Here is a 20,288-nt window from a genome sequence, read left to right as displayed (position 1 = left end):
TCCTACCAGGAGGGGGCAAAGTTTCCCAAACCTCAAAATGCCTATAAATACACCTCCCACCACACTCATACCTTAGTTTTACAAACTTTGCCTCTTATGGAGGTGGTGAAGTAAGTTGGGCTTGATTTCTTCTGTGATAGGTGCTTCTAAGCATTCTGACGCCCAATTCCTCTCAGAGTACAGTGTTTGTCAGAGTGATGTAAAGGGAGTATTGCTTATTGATTTTTATGGTTTCACCCAAGGGAAATCTATTCAAAGGCTCTCTGTAATCGTTCACAGGAATTCATCCCCTGCCTCCCTTTTCAGATTGACGTTATACTCCTATACCATTACCTCTGCTGATATTTTTCAGTACTGGTTTGGCTGTCTGCTATATGTGGATGGGTGTCATCTGGTAAGTATGTATCATTTTTTAAGACACTCTCAGCTATGTTTGGCATTTTATATTATATTGTATAGTTTTAAATATATGTGTTTGCTTATATTTGCCATGAGTCAGGTCTACTGTATCTATATTTCCCTTTTTTTGCAAAATCTCAGTTTCAGTATGGAAATTATGTTTGTGAAGATTATTTTAATTTTTTCTTACCTGGGGTTCCAGTTCTTTCAATTTGACTTTGTTTTCCAAATATTTTCGTGGACAAACAAAGGCCTAGATTTAGAGTTGGGCGGTAGCCGTCAAAACCAGCGTTAGAGGCTCCTAACGCTGGTTTTTACCGCCCTCTGGTATTTGGAGCCAGTCATTAAAGGGTCTAACGCTCACTTTCCAGCCGCGACTTTTCCATACCGCAGATCCCCTTACGTCAATTGCGTATCCTATCTTTTCAATGGGATCTTTCTAACACCGGTATTTAGAGTCGTGGCTGAAGTGAGCGTTAGAAATCTAACGACAAAACTCCAGCCGCAGAAAAAAAGTCAGGAGTTAAGAGCTTTTTGGGCTAACGCCGGTTTATAAAGCTCTTAACTACTGTGCTCTAAAGTACACTAACACCCATAAACTACCTATGTACCCCTAAACCGAGGTCCCCCCACATCGCCGCCACTCTATTAACATTTTTTAACCCCTAATCTGCTGACCGCACACCGCTGCCACCTACATTATCCCTATGAACCCCTAATCTGCTGCCCCTAACACCGCCGACCCCTATATTATATTTATTAACCCCTAATCTGCTCCCCCTCAACATCGCCTCCACCTGCCTACATTTATTAACCCCTAATCTGCCGAGCGGACCGCACCGCTATTATAATAAAGTTATTAACCCCTAATCAGCCTCACTCCCGCCTCAATAACCCTATAATAAATAGTATTAACCCCTAATCTGCCCTCCCTAACATCGCCGACACCTAACTTCAATTATTATCCCCTAATCTGCCGACCGAATCTCGCGCTATTGTAATAAATGGATTAACCCCTAAAGCTAAGTCTAACCCTAACACCCCCCTAAGTTAAATATAATTTAAATCTAACGAAATAAATTAACTCTTATTAAATAAATTATTCCTATTTAAAGCTAAATACTTACCTGTAAAATAAACCCTAATATAGCTACAATATAAATTATAATTATATTATAGCTATTTTAGGATTTATATTTATTTTACAGGCAACTTTGTAATTATTTTAACCAGGTACAATAGCTATTAAATAGTTAAGAACTATTTAATAGCTAAAATAGTTAAAATAATTACAAAATTACCTGTAAAATAAATCCTAACCTAAGTTACAATTAAACCTAACACTACACTATCAATAAATAAATTAAATAAATTACCTACAATTATCTACAATTAAACCTAACACTACACTATCAATAAATAAATTAAATAAAATTCCTACAAATAAATACAATTAAATAAACTAACTAAAGTACAAAAAATAAAAAAGAACTAAGTTACAAAAAATAAAAAAATATTTACAAACATTAGAAAAAAATTACAACAATTTTAAACTAATTACACCTACTCTAAGCCCCCTAAAAAAATAACAAAGACCCCCAAAATAAAAAAATGCCCTACCCTATTCTAAATTTAAAAAGTTCAAAGCTCTTTTACCTTACCAGCCCTTAAAAGGGCCCTTTGCGGGGCATGCCCCAAAGAATTCAGCTATTTTGCCTGTAAAAAAAAACATACAATACCCCCCCCCCCAACATTACAACCCACCACCCACATACCCCTAATCTAACCCAAACCCCCCTTAAATAAACCTAACACTAAGCCCCTGAAGATCTTCCTACCTTGTCTTCACCATGCCAGGTATCACCGATCGTTCCAGGCTCCAAAATCTTCATCCAAGCCCAAGCGGGGGCTGGCGATCCATAATCCGGCAGCTGAAGAGGTCCAGAAGAGGCTCCAAAGTCTTCATCCTATCCGGGAAGAAGAGGCGATCCGGACCGGCAACCATCTTGATCCAAGCGGCATCTTCTATCTTCATCCAATGACGACCGGCTCCATCTTGAAGACCTCCACCGCGGACCCATCTTCTTCTTCCGACGACTTCCCGACGAATGACGGTTCCTTTAAGGGACGTCATCCAAGATGGCGTCCCTCGAATTCCGATTGGCTGATAGGATTCTATCAGCCAATCGGAATTAAGGTAGGAAAATTCTGATTGGCTGATGGAATCAGCCAATCAGAATCAAGTTCAATCCGATTGGCTGATCCGATCAGCCAATCAGATTGAGCTCGCATTCTATTGGCTGATCGGAACTTTGGGGCGGATCGGAATTTTGGGGGTCTTTGTTATTTTATTAGGGGGCTTAGAGTAGGTGTAATTAGTTTAAAATTGTTGTAATATTTTTCTTATGTTTGTAAATATTTTTTTATTTTTTGTAACTTAGTTCTTTTTTATTTTTTGTACTTTAGTTAGTTTATTTAAATGTATTTATTTGTAGGTATTGTATTTAATTAATTTATTGATAGTGTAGTGTTAGGTTTAATTGTAACTTAGGTTAGGATTTATTTTACAGGTAATTTTGTAATTATTTTAACTAGGTAGCTATTAAATAGTTATGAACTATTTAATAGCTATTGTACCTGGTTAAAATAAATACAAAGTTGCCTGTAAAATAAATATTAATCCTAAAATAGCTACAATATAATTATAATTTATATTGTAGCTATATTAGGGTTTATTTTACAGGTACGTATTTAGATTTAAATAGGAATAATTTATTTAATAAGAGTTAATTTATTTCGTTAGATAAAAATTATATTTAACTTAGGGGGGTGTTAGTGTTAGGGTTAGACTTAGCTTTATGGGTTAATACATTTATTATAGTAGCGGTGAGCTCCGATCGGCAGATTAGGGGTTAATTATTGTAGGTAGCTGGCGGCGACGTTGTGGGGGGCAGATTAGGGGTTAATAAATATAATATAGGGGTCGGCGGTGTTAGGGGCAGCAGATTAGGGGTACATATGTATAATGTAGGTAGCGGCGGTATACGGAGCGGCAGATTAGGGGTTAAAAAAAATATGCAGGTGTCAGCGATAGCGGGGGCGGCATATTAGGGGTTAATAAGTGTAAGACTAGGGGTGTTTAGACTCGGGGTACATGTTAGAGTGTTAGGTGCAGACGTAGGAAGTGTTTCCCCATAGAAAACAATGGGGCTGCGTTAAGAGCTGAACGCTGCTTTTTTGCAGGTGTTAGGTTTTTTTTCAGCTCAAACTGCCCCATTGTTTTCTATGGGGATATCGTGCACGAGCACGTTTTTGAAGCTGGCCGCGTCCGTAAGCACCGCTGGTATCTAGAGTTGCAGTGGCGTTAAATTATGCTCTACGCTCCCTTTTTGGAGCCTAACGCACTGAAAACCCAGCCCTTCTGTGAACTCTAAATACCAGCAGTATTTAAAAGGTGCGGGAGAAAAAAAGCACGCGTAGCTAACGCACCCCTTTGGCCGCCAAACTCTAAATCTAGCCGTAAGCTGGCAAGGATGCAAAATGCCGTTTTTTATGGCATCATTCTTGGTGCATAATTTTTTTTGCCGCAAAGTTGCGTCTATAGTGACGCAAGTCTCATAATTTCCTGCATCTTTGTTGACGTTAGTTCTTTGGTACAAAGTCGCGCTTGTTATGACGCGAGTTGTCTCATTTCCTGGTGTTAGCTTTGGCGACAAAAAATGTTTCACTTCCTTTTGCATCATGCGTAATACTTGCCGCCATATTTTTTTTGGTATATTACCCCTCTTCCTTTAATGCCTCTGGTTCTCTTTATATTTTTAAGAGCTATAATTTTTTTGCATCTTACTTTAGCATAAGCATTTTTCCCATTCCTGAAACTGCTATATGAGGAAATTGGATATTTTGTTTAAATGTTGTTTTTTTCTTTTTAGATTTAAGATTGATTATATTCATTCTTTGTTGAAGGAAGTTTTGGTTACATTGGGTATTGAAGAGTCTAGTCCTCTTGATAACAAAGCCAGTAAACGTTTAAATTCTGTTTTTAAACCTCCAAAGGTTGCTCCTGAGGTTTTTCCTATTACAGAGGCTGTTTCTGATATGATTACTAAGGAATGGTCTAAGCCTGGTTCTTCTTTTAATCCCTATTCTAGGTTTAAGAAGTTGTATCCTTTACCTGTAGCTAATCTAGAGTTTTTTGAAAAAGTCCCTAAAGTTGATGTTGCTATTTCCACTCTTGCCAAACATTCTACTATCCCTATGGAAGATAGTACTTCTTTTAAGGATCCTTTAGACAGGAAGATTGAAGCTTATCTCAGAAAAGCTCATTTACATTCTGGTTATATTCTTAGACCTGCCATTTCTATGGCTGATGTGGCTGCTGCTTCAACTTTTTGGTTGGACAGTTTAGCTCGTCAGGTAGAAGATTCTGATTTGTCTGGCATTGTTCTTCTGCTTCAACATGCTAATCATTTAATTTGTGATGCTATATTTGACATTATTAAGATCAATGTTAAATCTATGTCATTAGCTATTTTAGCTAGAAGAGATTTATGGCTTAAATCTTGGAATGCTGACATGATGTCTAAATCTAGATAACTATGTCTATCTTTCCAGGGTAAGAATTTATTTGGTTCTCAATTGGATTCTATTATTTCCTCTATCACCGGGGGGGAAGGGAGTTTTTTTACCCCAAGATAAAAAGTCTAAAGGTAAATGTAAGGCTCCTAATCATTTTGATTTATTTCGTCAGAATAAAGAACAAAAAACTACTCCTTCCCCTAAGGCCTCTGGTTCCAATTGGAGACCATCTTCAAATTGGAATAAGACCAAGCCTTATAAAAAAACAAATCCAGGCCCCAAGACTGCATGAAGGTATGGCCCTCAATCCAGTTCAGCTGGTGGGGGGAAGATTGAAATTATTTCAGGACACTTGGACAGGTTCTGTTCAGAATCAGTGGATTCAGAATATTGTGTCTCAAGGGTATCGAATAGGTTTCAGAATAAGACCTCCCGTGGAAAGATTCTTTCTTTCTCATGTTCCAAATAATCCTGTGAAGGCTCAGGCTTTTCTGAAATGTGTTTTAGATCTAGAGCTTTCATGGGTGATTGTACCAGTTCCTCTCCAGGAAAAGGGTTTGGGGTTCTATTCAAATCTAGATAGAAAAAGAGGGAGTTTTTTTATATACTACACTCTGGTCTCTATTAGCTAATCCCACAAAGGTGAGCAAACATCCTCACTGCAAACCAGTTAACGGATAAAAAAAGTGGTTGTGTGGGATAGCGTTGAAAAGCAAGAGAGATTATAAGAAATTTAGAGAATAACAACCCATATGGTGTTTTGACATTCTAGTGAATGATGAGAAAATATGTAGAAATGAAAAAAATTTAAATGAAATAACTTTGTCTGTATAATTCCTATATGAAAATAATGACAAAAGAGCGTGTCATAAAATATAATTATATAGGTATAAAATATTTATTCTAATATTCAATTTAAGAAAAAGATATATATAATAACATATAAGATGCCAACATTCAATTATACAATGTAGTGGTATAGAACAGCTATCAAATAACGGATGAATGAATAACAGAGTGGATATAATGTTAAAAACTCTAAACTACGCGCAAATTAGCAATAAGCAAAGATGCGTAAGAAATACGTATATAAAAAGGTATAGGGATAAAGTACAGTGGCTATTTAGGCTATATAAATTATAATGCTAAAATAACAATTACAATATAAGGACACAAATAAAAATCAGATAACATTGTACCATAAGATACCTGTGTAAGAACTCTGTAATACCTCCTTAAGTATTTGTAAAGATCTCTGTAATACCACCTTAAGTATTACTCCTCCTATTCCTGTATTCTCTTTATAAGGTCATTTCCTGCTTCCTATCATTGCTTGAATATTTTGTTCCTTCCTCCATGTGATTGTGGATCCTTGTCTAAATGTACCTTAGACTGCCTAAAGCTTCCTGTGTTTCTACTTATCCTGTCATCACACAGACACTGTCTGCCTGCTCAGGAAAGTTTCACTCTGCATAGAATCATCCTCCTGCTGTATCATCATTTTTGTTTGCCTTCACCCTGCTCCGCAGCTGCACAGACTCACCTGTCAGCATAAGCTGACAACCAGGAGCTGTCTTTCCTACACGCTGTTACTAACAGCCAGCTCAGCATTCACTCTCCTCTTCACGCTCCTCTTCACTCTCCTCTTCATGCTATATCTGACAGATATTACTTCGAACTCTAATCCTCAACATCTCTACAGCAATTCCTCCTTTTTGCAAGCAGCTAAACCGCAAGTATATCTGTAAACACAGAGATAACCTATGCCTGATTGCTTAGACTTGTAACCTGTTTGTTACTACCAGCAATATTCCACTTCATTTAACTTGCGCAACTAACCTTGCTTGCTTTCTATATTCTGAAATCTCATGTTGTATTGCATCTGAACTTTATACTGGAGGATAATTTGCCATTTCTCAGAGTACTAATTTGTGCTACATTTGTTAACCCTAACAATATCAGAGTTTATATTCACTTAATGGGAACTTGTGAAGTATTTACCATTCACTGAGAAGTATTACACTCACAGCACTTAAAGGACCTATAGCTACTATCTAGAGTGGGCCCCCACTGCCCACAAAGAGAAATACTGTTAGATATGGGTTTAGAGAGGAGCGCCAGTAAAGTCAAGGTCTGGTGTGTGTGTGAGGGATGTGTTCACACTAAGATAGATGGAACCCTTTGTAAGGGCTATATTCCTATGATTAACTACAGAGGCTGTAATGCTTATAGGACAATGTGGATAAAAGTTATAACACAATTTTAATACAAACACAAATTAAATCGCTAAACACAGATCCATGGTACATAAAAACATATATACATAAAAACAATTTAAAATAATGGTACATAAAATTCAAAGGGGAAAATATCCCTCCAAGAACAAAATGTCCCAAATCTTGGTAACTGATAAAATGATATAGTAGCAGTACCGTTATATTATTATGGGTATGAGAGTGGTACACAGAGAGTGGTAGATGTTTGTTAGACTTAACTACCCTCTACTCCATAAGGATTAAGTCTACCCAAAATGGTGATACAGAAGACTGGTAAAATAGTGTCTACCAATATGGTAGATACAATATTAAACAGATAAAGATGCAACGGAACATATAAATCACATGTGAAAAAAACAAAAATGAGAGAGGGTAATCAAAAAAATGAACTAGTGTGTACACAAGCTAGTGTTGATCAAAAAGTAATCTCAAAAATGTTGACACAAAAAAGATGATGTGAAAAAAACGAGTAACAAATCACACAGTGAGTGATGTGTGAAATGATAGGTGAAAAAATTTGTAAAAACAAAAAAGAGGTGAAAAAATGTGTCAAATGTAAGATGTTACAGATAAGTAAACAAATATATATTCCTAAAAGTGTCCCAATTAAAAAAAAGAAAATGAAGTTCAGAGTAAATACAAACTATTGTCCATAAACATCAGATGGTGGTGACATTATGGCGATCCTGATAAAATGGTGTATCCAAAACATATAGTGAAGGTGAGTGGTTCCAATAAACAGTTCAAATCCTCCAATTAATCCAATAAATAAAACAGTTCCAAACCTTGATGGCAAGGCAGAGAAAAAAAAATAAAAAAAAAATAAAAATACCATTGTGAAAAAAGTAAAATAAAAATAGAAAGCTGGGAAATCCTCAAAACCTAAGGACAGAAAAAAATGACATAGTATAATATTGCTTAAGTATTAATAAATCAAGAAATATAGCTCACCATATTGTTGCCAACGCGTTTCGGCCCACAGTTTGGGCCTTTCTCAAGACTAATATATGGTTAGGTGAGAACGATCTTATATATCTGTATGCTACCAATCAGATTATACTTCAAATGGCGCCAAAAAAGTGATTATTGACACCGGAAGTACTATACCGGAAGTATCAGTTTTATACCGGATATAGTATCTCTGGTTTTGTAAACAAGGCTATATGTGGTGTCAAAACAAGTTTATGCAAGTTGCTTGTTGCCAAAATTATCAGCAGATATATGTGTTATTTGTTTCTAGCATCTATTGACCTCTTTATAGTTGTTATCCACCATGTAAGCCCCTCTCGATCTTATCTGGTGTTGCACTAAACCGGATGTTTACCTATGTTTTCTACTTCCGGTTTGAGATTGATGCGCCAAACCGGAAGTTAAGGTACGTGAAACCGGAAGTTAGGTTTCACTGTATCGTTACCCAGAGGTTTGGTTTCTCTGCATTAGTGATCCTAAGGCTCAAACATCATCTGATAAACAGCCTAAACTGCAATAGAGTTATTCCATTAGAGGTTATTTGAAAGGTTATTTTAAAAGGTTATTTTAAAAAAGTTCCTCATATCCATAATTATGAGGTTTGCTATTTATATGATGTGTAGGTTGGTGTTGAAATATCTACAATCAGCGGATGAGTTTGTCACATACTTGGGTGTTTACATATGTAATCCATAAAAAACTTTAAAAAACTTTAAAAAACTTGTGTGGATCTCCTTCTATTCTATCACCCCACTTGATGTTACATATTGAAATACATAGGAGAATGAATGAGGCATTAGGGGACAATAGGAGACACGTATATGGAGATATATAGGGTACTAATTGAGCTCTGTCAAAATATGGAATAGTTTATTGTTGGATTTTATTAGAAATTAGTTATAGGACTTATATAGTTGATAAGGGATACTGAGAGACATGGGGACATGGAGATTGGGTTCTGTCAAATTTGAAAATAGTGTAGTACTAGACTAGTAAAAGACTTTGTACTAAGACTTTATGTAGTGTGCTTACTCTATTACATCCTTTTGGGTGATAAATATCACTCACCCAGTAGAGTCCATATGCTATGTCTGTATAAATCATAGTGTTAATTTCTGGGCCACACTTGTCCCATGATGTACCTACATTAGTCCCTGTTGTCCACTTGTCGTGGTAGTACATTTATTTGGGTAGAGTGCCCTAATGAGATCTTAGATGTGTCTTTACTTGATAATCTCAAGTATAGAGGATTTGGTGTATTGCAAATTGCCCTATGTAGGGGACTTTGGTAGATTACAGGTCACCCTGTGTATCTCATATAGGGTCTGTATGTGGCTCGTCATGTTAATGGTCTCAGGATACCCGTTATTTCAAATTCAATAGGTGGGAAAGGTCTTCCTTGTTATTTAGACCTTTGGGAAAAAGACAATCTAATTCAAAGATCCATCTCGACTCGTTGCTTCTCATAATCTCCTCCCCTCCAATTAGGTTTTATTATTTGGATCCCGTAGAAGCTGAGATCTTTCATATTGCCTTTATGTTGGAGTGCAAAATGCCTGTATAACACAGTCTCTGTGCTGCCGCGTTCAATTTGTAATAGGTGTTCCCGAATCCTATCTTTCAGGCACCTAGATGTCTGGCCAACATACTGGAGACCACAGCTGCACTGCACTATGTAAATAACTCCCTTGTTGCTGCATCTAATCAGATCCTTGATAACATGTTTCTTGTTTGAATAGTGGGAGAGGAAATGTTTTATCTTCAGGCCTCTCTTACATGCCTTGCAGCTAGGGCACGGGAAAAAACCTTTGATATGTTTGCCTGATACGTCTCTCTCTTCTGTTGCTCTTAGACGTGGAATACTTGGAGACAGTATAGTCTTTAGGTTGTTGGATTTCCTATAGATGAATCTACGTTTACCCATGAGTGTCTCTCCTATAATGTCATCGTTTTTGAGTATATGCCAATGTCTCTCTATGATTCTCTCTATAGTTGTCAGGTTAGGAAATGTCCAGAAGAAGACCCAAATGCTAGGGCGAACTTAAACAACACCCTTGCACTCTGAGTTTAATCCAGGACGTGACCCCACGACAACCTCCAAAAAACAAAGTACTCACGATATGGAGCAGGGTTAGCCTGTGCCAAAGTAATTCATGATATCAGCCAGATAGACTTCTGAATAAGGAACTGGTTTCAGGAAATGTCTTCCACAGTATCAGGAGACAAGGGATAGTCCACTTATACTCAGACAGAAGAAGGGTAAAACAGGAAACAGTTAATAATGCAGGAGTAGGTCATTTGTTATCAGGCAGTCTGAAGGTTAACACTGTGTAGACAGTCTTTGCAGAGAATGCAACAGGTAATCAGGCAGTTTGAGGGTTAACACTGAGTAGACAGTCTTTGCAGAGTATGCAACAGGTAATCAGGCAGTTTGAGAGTTAACACTGTGTAGACAGTCTTTGCAGAGTATGCAACAGGTAATCAGGCAGTTTGAGGGTAAACACTGTGTAGTCAGAACTTGCAGAATTAACAACATGTAATCAGGTAGTTTGAAGGTTAACACTGTGTTGTCAGAACTTGCAGAGATAGCAACAGGCAAGCTGGTAGTTTGAAGGTTAACACAGATTAATCAGTACTTGTTGAGATTGGCAACAGGATATCAAGCAGTTTGAAGGTTTACACTGAATAATTGTATTTGCAGAGTTTGGAAACAGGTAAACATGCAGATTGAAGGTTTCACAGAAATAACAGTATTTGAATAGTTTGGCAGTACACAGAGTAGTCTGAATATGCAGGGTTTGCAGCAGGTAAACAGGAAGTTTGAAAGTTTCACAAAACAAACAGTACTTGCATTGTTTGGAGACAGGTAATCAGGAGGTTGAAGGTTAATCCAGCATAGTAAATCCTTGAAGAGATTGGCAACAGAAAAGCAGCAGTTAGAGAGATTCCTCAGCGAAATCCTATCAGAAGCCACAAAGTTAACAAACAAACTGGCACTGGAGAAACAGGAAGCCAAGAATAAAAAGCCTGGTTGTGACATCATCAGGAAGGGGTGGCTCAGACACCTGTCAATCAAGCACACAGAGAGGACTGCAGAGCTTCCCAGCAGCTGAGCGTGACAATAGTTCGCCTATTTTCACTATACTGAGTGATGAATGCGACATCTATAGAGGTAGTGTTGTTTTCAATCACATTTTGCTTGTTCTTGTATTTAACTAATTCTTTGCGGTCTCTTCTCCTCACTTCTTCTATGTCCTTATTTATTTTGTCTTCTCCGTATCCTCTTTCTAGAAATCGTGACTTAAGTTCTTCCGCCTGTGTTTCCCATAGGGTTGGATCTGAGCAGTTCTTTTTAAGTCTCAGTAACTGCCCCTTGGGTATGTTCTCCTTCCATCTTACATGATGGCAGCTGTCACTGTGGATGTAATTGGTACAATCCACAGGTTTAAAGTATGTGGAGGTCTTAAGTTTCCCATCTTCTACTGTTATTTTCAAATCCAAAAAGGTGATCTCCGTACTACTGATCTCATGGGTGAATCTTAAATTGCAGATGTTATCATTCATGACACTGATGGTATGCTCCAGATCTTCCTTGGAGCCTTTCCATATCATAAGGATGTCGTCTATGTACCTGTGATAGGCGACCAGGTCCGCGCCGGCTGGGCAGGACTCCCAAAATATATGTTCCCACTTGCCCATGTAGAGATTCGCATAGCTCGGCGCGAACCTGGTCCCCATTGCTGTACCGCACAGCTGTCTGTAAAACTTCCCATCATGGTTAAAGTAGTTATGTGTCAGAATATAGCTGATTCCCCCCATGATAAATCTCTTCTGAAGTTCCGGTACTGTGTCATCCTTCTCTAGAAAGTATTCTATCGCCTCCCGACCTCCTTCATGCGGTATACTGGTGTACAGGGAGGTGACGTCACAGGTGACTAGTAGATACTCTTCCATCCATTCTATGTTCTCCAATATGTTTAATACTTGAGTGGAATCTCTTATGTAAGATGGTAATTGTAGCACTTATTTCTGTAGATTCCTGTCTAGGTACTCAGACAGATTACTGGATAATGACCCGATTCCTGATATTACGGATCTTCCCGGGGGGTTGATGAGTGTCTTGTGTATTTTAGGGAGGTAGTAGAAGACAGGGGTAATAGGGTATTTGATGTTAATATACCTGTATTCTTTGATGTTAAGAATTCCGTTGTCGTGTGCCTTCCCTAATATACCTTCTAATTCATCCTTATATCCTCCTACGGGATTATTTCTCAGGACCTCATACGTCTCTTTGTCAGATAGAATCCTTCTGCATTCTGTGCTGTAGTCCTCTTTGTTTAGGACTACAATCCTGCCACCTTTATCTGCGGGTTTGATCACCAAGTCTTTGTTCTTCTCTAGTGTTCTTATAGTTTGCACTTGACTTTTCGTGAGGTTGTGTTTGTACTTATTCAATTGGTTTTGGCTGATGTTCTTTAGATCGCTGCATACTATGGTCTCAAAGGCTTCTATAGCATTGCCCTTGCTCTGAATGGGATAAAACGATGACCTGGGTTTGAGGTCAGAATGTTGGTATGGGTCTAAACCAGGTTGTGTACTTGATCTTGGTTCCAAAGATCTATTGTTCTGTTCAAGGGGAGATTTCATGAAATGTTGTTTTAGCGTCAGTTTCCTAATAAACTGTTTCACATTAACAAATGTATCGAATTTGTTGAGACTTTTGGAGGGGGCGAAGGAGAGCCCATAACTCAAAACCGAATTTTCTTTCTCTGTTAGAGCAATAGTGCTGAGATTAAAAATCCCTTTAGTGGTATCTTTCTTCTCGGGACTTCTGGATTCTGTTTTTTTCTTGTTGGCACTTATTCTCCTTCCGCCCCTCTTTCCTCTATGACTTTTCTTTTTTCCATGGGATGTTGGAAGTCATCTGCATTGAGATTTTTCCTTTTTGTGGAAGTCCTTTCTAATTCCTTGGTTGTGATCTGATGTTCTTCTAAAAAATGATGTTCTGAAGTTGAGTTTGTGAGAGTTGTGCTTGGTTTCTCATTGGTGACCCTGTTGTTTGGTGTGCCAATCATGGGTCTGGAATCTTGCTGTATGGTCATCCGATTCTGTGTATCCATAGATCTCGGTTGATTACCATTAGGCGTATTCTTATAACCCTGGTATTCCCTCCTATTATTATAGTAGTTGGAGTGGTGATTGTAGTTATTCTGATACTGTTGTTGATTAAATCTGTTTGGTGTGTATGGTGTTTCCTCATGTCTGGTATTAAACTATCTTCTCTCATTCAGTCGAGTATGGTCACTCCCATAGGTGGGTCTGTCATTGTTCCTCCATCTTGGATATTGGTCATATCCATATGTAAATCTCTCATCTGGATTCCAACATGGGGAATAAAAGTTTTCCCTTTGGTAATGTGGTCTGTGGGAGATGTGACTGTTCCACTCCCTATTGGTATGGGAATCGTCGTTGTAGTGATTCCTCCTGTGCATCGCCCCACTAGGATGACGTTGATAACCCCACTGGTTTCTGTGGTTGAACATATGTGGTGGTCTTTCCCTTCCCCACCTGAATTGATTCAGATGTTGTCTATGTTCAAATTGGTGGTATCTTTCTCTTGGGGTGTTAGGTTCTTGTTCATAAATTTGATCACCTCTATTCTGAGATCTTGGTTTTGGTCTGTTCTTTTTGTACGTGACCTTTGTCCACTCTTCATCAGCGGGCAGTCTTCCCTCCAAGTTATTTGGATGTGGGGCTTCTGTCTCTGTATCTTCGGTGGCGTGACCTTCATCACTGTTCCTAATGAGATTGAGTTCTCTGTTTAGTTTCTTGCTTTTCTTGTTTATAATATCTTCTCTAATCTTGGAGACCCTCCTTTCCAAATTTTCTTTTTTCTCAGCTATTTCTTTGGTATCTATTGGGTGACCCTCTGGTCCGATCAGGTCATCCTCATTAGTTTTGATCACTATGTCTACTTGTTTTAAAATGGACTCTCTATGTTCAATAATAGCTTCCATGAGTGACCTTGATGCTGTTATGAGTATATCACACCATTGTTTAGTAAAATCTGGGTTATCTGATTGAATAGCACACTCTTTCTTAATTATCAGCCCCTTTGGGATGATATTTAGCTCCAGGCTTTTTCTTAGAAAAGTGATTTCTGCCTTATATTTGACTTCTTATATTAGTAATCTCTCTAGATTCTTAAACACCGAAGTAAAATCTATTAGACCCGGTCCAGTCTTATCAGTGGACATGGATATACCATTAATCTCTAAGGTAATGTCTTGCCTAATGGATTTTGTGAACTCCATCTCTGTCTGTGATATAGTTGAGATAATGAAGTAAAGTGAATATAGTAAAAAACTATAAAAACACACTCACATATAAGCTGCTTATGAGAAATGGGGAATAGTTGGGATCTCAGAGAAGTATTACACTCACAGCGCTTAAAGGACCTATAGCTCCTATCTAGAGTGGGCCCCCACTGCCCACAAAGAGAAATACTGTTAGATATGGGTTTAGAGAGGAGCGCCAGTAAAGTCAAGGTCTGGTGTGTGTGTGAGGGATGTGTTCACACTAAGATAGATGGAACCCTTTGTAAGGGCTATATTCCTATGAATAACTACAGAGGCTGTAATGCTTATAGGACAATGTGGATAAAAGTTATAACACAATTTTAATACAAACACAAATTAAATCGCTAAACACGGATCCATGGTACATAAAAACATATATACATAAAAACAATTTAAAATAATGGTACGTAAAATTCAAAGGGGAATATATCCCTCCAAGAACAAAATGTCCCAAATCTTGGTAACTGATAAAATGATATAGTAGCAGTACCGTTATATTATTATGGGTATGAGAGTGGTACACAGAGAGTGGTAGATGTTTGTTAGACTTAACTACCCTCTACTCCATAAGGATTAAGTCTACCCAAAATGGTGATACAGAAGACTGGTAGATTAGTGTCTACCAATATGGTAGATACAATATTAAACAGATAAAGATGCAACGGAACATATAAATCACATGTGAAAAAAACAAAAATGAGAGAGGGTGATCAAAAAAATGAACTATTGTTTCTATTTTTATTTTACTTTTTTCACATTGGTATTTTTTTTTATTTATCTGCCTTGCCATCAAGGTTTGGAACTGTTTTATTTATTGGATTAATTGGAGGATTTGAACTGTTTATTGGAACCACTCACCTTCACTATATGTTTTGGATACACCATTTTATCAGGATCGCCATAATGTCACCACCATCTGATGTTTATGGACAATAGTTTGTATTTACTCTGAACTTCATTTTCTTTTTTTTAATTGGGACACTTTTAGGAATATATATTTGTTTACTTATCTGTAACATCTTACATTTGACACATTTTTTCACCTCTTTTTTGTTTTTACAAATTTTTTCACCTATCATTTCACACATCACTCACTGTGTGATTTGTTACTCGTTTTTTTCACATCATCTTTTTTGTGTCAACATTTTTGAGATTACTTTTTGATCAACACTAGCTTGTGTACACACTAGTTCATTTTTTTGATCAACCTCTCTCATTTTTGTTTTTTTCACATGTGATTTATATGTTCCGTTGCATCTTTATCTGTTTAATATTGTATCTACCATATTGTTAGACACTATTCTACCAGTCTTCTGTATCACCATTTTGGGTAGACTTAATCCTTATGGAGTAGAGGGTAGTTAAGTCTAACAAACATCTACCACTCTCTGTGTACCACTCTCATACCCATAATAATATAACGGTACTGCTACTATATCATTTTATCAGTTACCAAGATTTGGGACATTTTGTTCTTGGAGGGATATTTTCCCCTTTGAATTTTATGTACCATTATTTTAAATTGTTTTTATGTATATATGTTTTTATGTACCATGGATCTGTGTTTAGCGATTTAATTTGTGTTTGTATTAAAATTGTGTTATAACTTTTATCCACATTGTCCTATAAGCATTACAGCCTCTGTAGTTAATCATAGGAATATAGCCCTTACAAAGGGTTCCATCTATCTTAGTGTGAACACATCCCTCACACACACACCAGACCTTGACTTTACTGGCGCTCCTCTCTAAACCCATATCTAACAGTATTTACCATTCACTCCATTATCTAAGACACAGTTATATATCAAGAATAGTCCTGTGCTGCTGCTTGACTCTGAATCTTTGCTCTTATACACCTGTAGCCTAACAGTGTGTGTATAATTATTACAAATGTATTAACCACTACCTACCTCTAGCCCATTAAACCCTCATATTGTTTCTTGGGTTAAGGTTTTCTCTAGCTACAACATCATGTTTTAAGAATGTTTATTTAATAGCCTTACATAATATTCAAGCCTATATAAAAAACAAAACAAAAAACAACTGACACATTTGTCAATCAGAATGGATCCAAACGAGATTAGCAATCAGTTTGCCAATATCAATCAAAAGTTAGATTATTTTGCCAGAGGCCTCACAGAGGTACAAGCAGAAAACACTGCTTTACAATCAATGTTTAAAGATATAGGGGCCTATCTGTCAAGCTCCGAAAGGAGCTTGATGGCCCGTGTTTCTGGCGAGTCTTCAGACTCGCCAGAAACAGCAGTTATGAAGCAGCTCCATAACCCTGTCCACCTGCTCTGAGCAGGCGGACAGGAATCACCACAATTCAACCCGATCGAGTACGATCGGGTTGATTGACACCTCCCTGCTGGCGGCCTATTGGCTCTTGTGAGCTGCTGTTGCAATGCTGAATAAGGAGAGCATATTGCTCTCCGCATTCAGCGAGGTCTTGCGGACCTGATCCGCACTGTCGGATCAGGTCCGCAAGACCTTTGTTAAATAGGGGCCATAGTCTCCCCTCAACCGGTTGATATCCCTGAACCACATATAAACCCTCCAACACCTTTTTCAGGTAAAAGGTCAGAGTTTAGAGATTTCAAGAATGCCTGTTTACTCCTGTATACTATGAAGCCACGAAAATAGCATACCGAAAAAATTTAAGTCTGTACTACCATATCCTTCCTCACAGGGGAGCCCAGAGCATGGGCCAACCAATTTTTTTGAAACAAACGATCCAATATTGGAATCACTAGATAATTTTCTATCAGCAATGGCCAGCTTATATGAGGACTCTGATAAACAGATAAAAGCTGAGACCAGATTACGTGCATTAAAGCAAGGGAAACGTCCCATTGAAAAGTACATAACAGAGTTCCAGATGTGGTCCCCTGACTCCTTTTGGAACCAGATACGCCTAAAAAATCAGTTCAGATTTTGCCTGTCTGAATCCCTAAAGGACGAACTTTCAAGATTGGACATGCCAGAAACTCTTGAAGCCTTAATTAAACTAAGTACAACCTTAGACAGACGAATAAGAGAGAGACATGCGGAAAAATTACAGACTGATATAACACAAAAGAGACCTCCCATTCATTACAATGAGAGACCTACTTTTTTTTTTTTGTTTAAATGATTTTTATTGAAAATTGGTACATTGAAAATGAACAAGATATATAATTTCAGTTACATCATAATAGCATCATAGCTGTTCACAGTGAAGACAGTCATCATTAATGATTAATCCAATTTTCATAAGAATTTTTGAGATTTTTTTGAAGGAGGAAGTGAGTCATAACATATCATTGGAAGATATAAAAGAATATAGAGGGTGCTAGTAAGCGAGGGTAGGGAGATAGGGGTTAAAAGAGGGAATGGGGGGGGGAATGGTGTCCCGTCTGGCCTACTTTCTTTAAAGTCACAGGGAAGAAAGTTGTTGTAGCTTATAAAAGTTTTGGGTATAGAATGTAGGGGGGACTGTTTAAGTGTGGCCATCATAAGACCCTTGATCCCATATAAATTGAATATTGCAGATCATGTCTTGTTTATCTAGATAACAGTAATGCATCCTTTCTAGCGTGAGGACATGATCTACTTCAGATTTCCATTGGGCAATAGATGGTATCTCACATGTCTTCCATTTCCTAGGGATTAAGCGTTTGGCACAAGATAGCATTAGGAGAAGCAGCTTTCTGCGGTAAGCGCAAGTGATTTTAGGAATGAGATTAAGAATTATAATTGATGGGGAGAGTGTGATTGGTACCCCCAGGGTATGGGCTATGTGTCTTTCTACTTGGTTCCAGAAGGTATGTAGGAGGGGGCACGTCCACCATATGTGGGTGAGGGTACCTTCCTCACCGCATCGTCTCCAACAGCTGGAGGAGGCATTAGGGTATATGATCCTCAGGCGCTGCGGGGTTAAATACCATCAAGCTAATATTTTGTAGTTTAATTCAGCTATGGTCAAGGATAGGGAGGCAGAATGTGTATGTCGAAAGCATTGTCTCCAGGTCTTAGTGTCAAGGTCATCTTGGAGTTCAACTGCCCACTTAGTGAGGTATGTAGGTCTTTTTTCAGGGAAAGAGCCCCTGAGCATTCTGTACGCTAGAGAGATGTGTGCTCTATTTATATTCGGATTAATACATAGCTGTTCAAAAGTGGTCAAGGGTCTAAGTATTGTTTCTTTGTGAGGGCAGTGGGTGATCGTGTGCCTAATCTGTAGGTAGGAGTACCAACGGTGGAAGGGTGGGCCTAGTTCTTCATTAAGGGTAAGTCTGTCTTTGACTCCCGTGGTGTTGGTCACTAAATAAACTGGTAGGGACCCATGAGGTCTATTAGTTGAGTTGTGAGAGTATAGGTCGTGTTTGAGAAAGAGGCGATATCGGAGGAGGGGGGTCAGGGGGGAAAGTACAGTAGAGATTCCCTTTGTGTGAGTGAGTACATCATCCCATACATCTAGGGAAGCCTTAATATAGTCATTGTCTTGTATAGTGCGTGGTCTGGACTCTTTAGGAATCCAGGGGAGGTCTCTTATGGGGTTAGCCTGAGCTAGATGGCCCTCCATCTGTATCCAAAGCTTCGAGGGGTTGGCATGGTTCCAAGCTATAACCCTGGCTAAATGTGCGGCTTTGTAGTAGTTAGAAAGGTTAGGGACACCTAGGCTTCCATCCTCTTTACTTAAATACATGGTGTGCTGAGCTATCCTTGGGCGCTTGTATGACCATATAAAGGAGTTAATCATTTTTTGTTGTGCTGAGAGAAAGAGTTTCGGTAAGGGCAAAGGAAGGGCCTGGAACAGATATAGGTATCTGGGGACTATCATCATCTTCACCGTGTTGATGCGCCCTAGCCATGATAAATGTCCCTGTTTATGCCAGTTTTCTAGCGAGGATTTAACGTTCGTTTGGAGGTTGATAAAGTTATCTGGAAAGAGTGTGTGTGGATCTTTGGAGATTATCAAGCCTAGATATTTTAGTTTATCTGGTAGTGTGAACTTTGTTTGTCGTGTAATGTACAGTATTTCTTGAGAGGTTAGATTTATTGGCAATAGACCCGACTTCTCCATGTTAATGGAGAAGTTGGAAACCTGTTTGTATGTGTCTAGGATTTGTATGAGAGCGGGGAGGGAGGTAGTTGGGGATTGTAGGGTAAATATCACGTCATCCGCGAACAGGAGGCATTTTTGGGTAGTGTCTCCGAATTTTAGGCCTTGTATATGATGACAGTGTCTAACTTGTAGTGCCAGTATTTCAACTGTAATAGCAAATAATAGGGGTGAGAGCGGGCACCCTTGACGTGTGCCATTGGAGATGGGAAAAGGTTGGGATATATTATTGTTGACTTTAATTTTTGCGCTCGGGTTATGAAAAAGGGCCTTTATTCTGAAAATGAAGAGCTCGGAAAAGCCGAACTTTGACAGGGTGGACCACATAAATTGCCAGTCCACCCTGTCAAATGCTTTCTCAGCGTCCGTCGAAAGCAAGGTTAGGGGTGTGTGGGAAAGGTGGGCTTGTTGGAGTGAGTGAAGTAATCTAGTAGTGTTATCTTTCGCCTCTCTCCCCTTAATGAAGCCCACCTGATCAGGATGGACTATGTTGGGCAATATTTCATTCATGCGGTTGGCTAAAATTTTGGCATATATTTTCATATCGATATTTATAAGGGAAATCGGTCTATAGTTATTGACTACATCATTGGGCTTGCCC

The sequence above is a fragment of the Bombina bombina genome, chromosome 4, assembly GCF_027579735.1.
Source record: "Bombina bombina isolate aBomBom1 chromosome 4, aBomBom1.pri, whole genome shotgun sequence".
In the NCBI taxonomy this organism is placed as follows: Eukaryota; Metazoa; Chordata; class Amphibia; order Anura; family Bombinatoridae; genus Bombina; species Bombina bombina.
The sequence above is the reverse complement of the archived record's forward strand: the minus strand, read 5'-3'. Positions refer to the sequence as shown.